Raw genomic sequence first — 5,769 nt, forward strand, 5'->3', positions numbered from 1 at the left:
TGCTACTCTATCAATACTGCATCCTCACCTGGACTCCTTTCAGATATCCCTGAGTTATGGCGGTTCTGCTGCTTTCAATCAGCAGGCCTGGCCCCTTTACGAGCACCGGCAGTTCCTAGATGGGGTGGATGTTGGGGTGGGCCCACTCAAAGCCCTGGATCTGGGCCTGGGTGGGAGCCGAGTTGGTCAGCACCCCCAGCTCTCCCACACCCACGCCACTAGAGTGAGCTCTCCAGCACTGCCTTGGCTAGTTCACCCAATGCCCTGCAAGGGGCAGGGTCAACTCTCTTACTCTCATGCCCTCGGGCTGGCTCACCTATCTCCATGCCGCCAGGGTCAGTTCTAGTGTGCTACCCAGGCAAGATGCAGGGCCTGCTCTCTTGAGTGCTGCAGATGTTGAGGGGCGGGGCTGGCTCTCCTGCTCTACAGACCTCTGGCCAGCTCTCTGACTTAACACAGGCAGGTTTGAGGAAGGAAGGGCATCTCTCCTGTGACCACTCCACCTCTTGGCAGATGATGGGTGGATCTACCTCCCCACACACCCATGAGCCCTTCACTTGGTTCCCCCAACCCCATGGCCAGCTCTATTGTGCTACCCAGAGGAGGTGCAAGGCCCGCTCTTCTGATTGCCCCAGTGAGGAGCAGGACCAGGTCTGCACAACCCTTGTTCCCAGGCAGCAGCCCAGACTAGGGATCTCTGCATGGCCTTTGGTGGTAATATGAGCTGTAAGCATGGACACAGACCTCTGCTGCTGCTCTCCTGGGGACCCAGACATTGCCGTCAGTGTAATGTGGGCTAGAAGTTAGGTCCCCATGGCCTCAGGTAGCAGGGCAGACTGCCCATATCAGGCAGTTCCTTTCTACCCTTTCTCTACCACACACTCGCACATTGCACAATGTCGTGGCTCCTGTGGTGGGTGGTGTCTTTGCTGAGCTGCCTCACTGGCCCTTATTGTGGGGTTTTGAGACAGGGTCTCCAAATGTAGTTCAAGTCAGCCTTGAACTTGCAATCCTGCTTTAGTGGCCCAAGTGCTAGGATTCCAGGTGTGACTTTCTACTATGTTCCTTTAATATCAAGTTTTCATTTTTTTTTATCTTTTGTTCATTTTTCTATTGGGTTTGGGATCTTTTCATTGATTAGGTGGGGCCTTTTCTGAATTGTAGAACTATTTAGCCAGGGTAGACTTTTACCCTGATCTACCCTCTTTTACCCAGGTTCAGGTTGCAGGGAGATACTCACTTCCATACTATGGCTTCTCCCATGGATGTCAACAATCCTGCTCTCTGATAAGTGAGTGGGGAGAGGGTTTATATGCCTGTGGGACTCCCCAGAAAAGCCTGAGCTGTGGGTGGGTGGGTATCACTACAGCTGAGCACCTCAGGCCCCTGTCTCTGGAGGTCCACAGCAGATAGTGAAGAGCTGAGTGACTCCTGTTGCCCTCCAGCCAAGGTGGCCTGTTGCAGACACTTGAGAAGCTACAGAGAGGATCAGCCAGATGTGGGAAGTGGGTGGCCTGGATCCTAGCAGTTCCAGATGTTTGGGTGGGTGGGGTGCCGGGGGAGGTAGGCGACCTTATAAGCACTGACTACCCCACTTTGAAGTCCTGCAGCGACAATTTTCTCCTCCCACATCCCGTGACCTCTGCCAAGGTCACGGCTCAGTCCCACTTGCCTGCCCAGTGCCCGACACACTTCCTCAGGGGCACACAGTCCGGGTCTTCTCAAGTCATGTTCGATATCTAGTTAAGGGGTACATTTATCTCCAGCGTTCCCCGGGACCTTCCCTTTTGATTTTCAAGAACATTTTCTTCCCTCTGCCAGAGCAGTCCTTTCGAATCAAAGGCTCGGCTTTTCCAAAGTGTAGTTTCTGATGTGGGCTTCAGTGGACTGGCTGCGAAGTTCCTGAGACAATGAGAGGGAATGCTGGCTGCCTCTTTCTCTTTATCTTCTCGCAGTAAAGCTCCAGTTCTCCTCGAGGTAAAGTGGAGCCTCTGATTGACGCGAGGACGCGGGGAAAATGAAAGCCAAATTATTATTATTTCAAGTTGTGTTCTTGCGGCGTTCCCAGATGTCTGTGGTACGTCTGTGTTCCTTGTGTGTTTGTCATCTTTTAACTTTATTCACAGAGTCTTCTGTCACTTGCAAGTTAACTGTTTTTAGTCAAATTTAGATGTTTTTTATTTTTCTTCTAGTGCTGTTCTGGGGTTTGCTTTTTACATATAGTTCTTACAATCAAAGGGACTTCATTCGTACGGTGTTGAGTGCGCCCGAGGTGGAGTTCCAATTTTGTACTTTTTCTAATTGTATTTATTAAATAAATTCTTCATCCAGTGGTCAGAATCCTTCACTTCTGGTACATAGATGGATAGATGGAATTCATCTTGTTTTGTAAGATATTTTTACTTATGGTTTGATCAGTCCCTCATTTTTCCATGTGTGTGCGTGTGCCTGTGCTTGCACGTGTGTGTGTGTGTGTGTGTGTGTGTGTGTGTGTGTGTGTGTGTGTTTGTTTTGTTTTCAGAGGAGGAGGTCAGATGTCCTCTATAACTCTCTGCCTTGTTTCNCCTCATTTTTCCATGTGTGTGCGTGTGCCTGTGCGTGTGCGTGCGTGTGTGTGTGTGTGTGTGTGTGTGTGTGTGTGTGTGTGTGTGTGTTTGGAGGCCAGAGGAGGAGGTCAGATGTCCTCTATAACTCTCTGCCTTGTTTCACTTTTTTTTTAAAAAAAAGATTTATTTACTTATTTATTATATAAGTACACTGTGGTTGTCTTCAGACACTCCAGAGGAGGGCGTCAGATCTCATTATGGGTGGTTGTGAGCCACCATGTGGTTGCTGGGATTTGAACTCAGGACCTCTGGAAGAGCAGTCAGTGCTCTTAACCGCTGAGCCATCTCTCCAGCCCCTTGTTTCACTTTTTAAATTTTTTTATTTTAATTCTAGTAAGGCTAGCTAGACACTTCCAGCTATCCTCCTGTCTCTGACACTTGCAGCCACTGGGGTTATAGGCACATGTGGCCAATCCCACTTTTTTGTGTATGTGTTTGAGATTCAGACTCTTATCTTCAGACCTGTATAGTGAATGCTCTCACCTACTGGCCCATCTCTCCATCCCTGACTTCCCTCATTTTCACTAGGAAAAAACAATGTTTTTTGAGACACGGTCTCTCTAAATAACCTTGGATGACTTGGAATTCACTACATAGACCAGGATGATCCGGGACTCACAGGGATCCCCCTGCCTCTGCCTCCTGAGGGCTTCACTCAGTGTTTTCCTTCATTGGACATGGTGGCACGTGCCTGTAATCCTAGCGCTCTGGAGGCTGGAGTAGGAGATTGCTGAAGACTTTGAGTCAGGCTTATATACAGAGGGCAACATAGTGAGCCTGAGGCCAGCCTGGACTACGTAGCAAACCCTACCTCAAAACACAAAAATAGGGCTGGGGAGATAGCTTAGTGGGTAAAAAGCTGGTCTCTCCCACACCAATCACTATCAAGAAAATGTCCCTCAAGCCGGGCGTGGTGGCGCACTCCTTTAAACCCAGCACTTGGGAGGCAGAGGCAGGTGGATTTCTGAGTTCAAGGCTAACCTGGTCTGTAACCTCCCCTCCTCAGCCTGAAACCTGGCTGAACAAGTTTCACTGTTAGCAGGAATAGAGCATCAGGGGTGGAGTCTGCCACCCTATCGTTCTGCCACTCCCACTGCTACTGCCTGCCGCCTTGCTGTTCCTGAGCTATCACGTGGTCACCTGAAACTGGACTCCAAGGATTATTTGGCAGGAATGGGCCCCTTCCCCTTCTTCCTAACCCAGTGTCTGGGAATCGTAAAATTAAACCTTGAACAGACTAGTTGTCTTGGTTTCATTCTCTCTCTGGTCGCCTAGCTCCCTCTTCTCTTCCAGATTCCAGGATGCCTCCCAGACTAGAACCCAGACATGTAAGCCACTGGCCGGCCGCAACACTGGTCTACAAAGTGAGTTCCAGGACAGCTAAGGCTACACAGAGAAACCCTGTCTCGAAAAACCAAACAAAAACAAAAACAAATGCCCCTCAGATATGCCCAGAGACAAACTGGTAGAAGTAATTCTTCGATTTCAGTTCCCTTTACTCAGGTGACCCTCGTTTGTGTGAAGTCAACACAACTGACCAGCACACCATCTGAATGCTACAGCGGGATGGAGATGGGAGGCGAAGCCTTGGAAGCTGCAGGGTGAATAGCTGGTGTGCACAACCCCCTAGCAACGGGCAAACAAGGCAGGTCATCTCCCAGCGACCTTGCGTGTGCACTCACACACAAGAGTGCATACAGACATACGCGAACATACATCAGATACACAAAGATAAACAAAGCACGTTTTTTTCCCCTTTCTTGCAGGACTCCGGAGTGTGGAATGGGAGTCAGGGCTTAATGGGCACAAAGTTTCCATTTGGTTGTAGAGACGATGGTGCTGATGGCTAGAAGGCGTCTTGAATGTGCCGAATGCCACCAAACTGCACAATTGAAACAGATAAGATGGTGAATGTTGTGTGTGTTTTCCTGCCACCGAATACTGTATTCTTTTTTTTTTTTCCTGGTATGTTTTATTCTTGTGTAATCAGCTTTGTGGGGTTTTTTTTTCCCCTTCCAGATTAACTGGAGAATCAACTTGTCACATTCTATTAAAAGTCCCTTTGATATTTTTACTGCAGTTACATCAAGTTTATGGATTGCCTTGGGGAGAAGTGACATTTTTATGGCCCTGATCTTTCCCCCAGGTGGAGGCCTTCTCATTGACTGGGATCTCTTTATGTCTTTCAGTAAAGTTGTATAATTCCGTTTCTATCAACGTGTTCTTAGCTATGTGACAGTTTGAGTTGCTGCTGTGAATGGAATCTTGGGTACAGCACAGGAGCTCTGGCTCGAGTGACTCTAGCCCATCCCTGGGCTACATGGCTGGCCTGCAGGGACCTAGGACAGGAAGCACACACTTTGGGAGTCATTTCACCAAGAACCCTGTGAAGGCAGCACGTGGGTCTGCCCAAGGTTTCAGAGCAAAAGGGAGAGGAGGGTGGAGCTCAGCTGAAGGGGCTGGCAAGGTCAAGAGGAGGAGGGACTTTCTGGAAGGTTCTTCTAGATCAGAGGAACCTGAACTTGTCACCAAAGGGACCTCAGCTGAGATGGGAGCCTTTGCTTGTGTGTGACTCTTGAGGATGTAGTTCAAGCTGCAGCGCGGAGAGATCCTGATGTGCTCATTTCCTTCCTTTCTCTGAAGCCTGCTGACCTCACCAGCAAATAAGGGTGAATTCTAAGAGTTGGCTTCACTCTCTCCGCTGGGCTGCAGGTGGCAGGAACTGTGCAAGCTGAGTTCATTCTTGGGCAGAGTTCCTGCTGGCCCCCAGGGGACACAGATGCCTTTGGGCCCACAGCTTGGCAAATGTCGGGGCAGGGGCTGTGCCCCCATTGACTCTTGGGCCAGGTTCCTACCCTGGGCACAGTGTGCACCCCACGTTGAGCACAGGGTGGTGTGTGGTCAGTGTGCAGGGAAGATGACTGAGAGATGCGGGGCTTTGAGAGATGAACGAGGTTTTCTACCCCTTCCCCAAGGGTCTTAACTTGTGCCCCAAAGGAAATCCTTTTGTAGAACGCCATGGAGTCCTTCGAGCATCTCCTTTCATTTATTTTCTTTCTTTCTTTTCTTATTATAAAGGCTCTTCTGTAGCCCAGGCTGGTCTCCCAACTCACCACTTAGCCAAGGGGGACCCTGAGCTTCTGAGCTTGGCAGTTTATGTGGT

The 5,769-nt window shown here is 49.5% G+C and overlaps 1 long non-coding RNA gene across 1 annotated transcript; it reads left to right on the forward strand.

Annotated features, from left to right (window-relative positions):
- Positions 1 to 1,689: 1,689 nt before the first annotated feature.
- LOC110292105 lies at positions 1,690 to 4,677 on the forward strand. Its single transcript, XR_002377653.1, has 3 exons — positions 1,690 to 2,077; positions 4,110 to 4,255; positions 4,373 to 4,677. It is a non-coding gene; the product is annotated as an uncharacterized LOC110292105 (long non-coding RNA).
- The last annotated feature ends 1,092 nt before the right edge of the window (positions 4,678 to 5,769 follow it).

The sequence above is a fragment of the Mus caroli genome, chromosome 4, assembly GCF_900094665.2.
Source record: "Mus caroli chromosome 4, CAROLI_EIJ_v1.1, whole genome shotgun sequence".
In the NCBI taxonomy this organism is placed as follows: domain Eukaryota; kingdom Metazoa; phylum Chordata; class Mammalia; order Rodentia; family Muridae; genus Mus; species Mus caroli.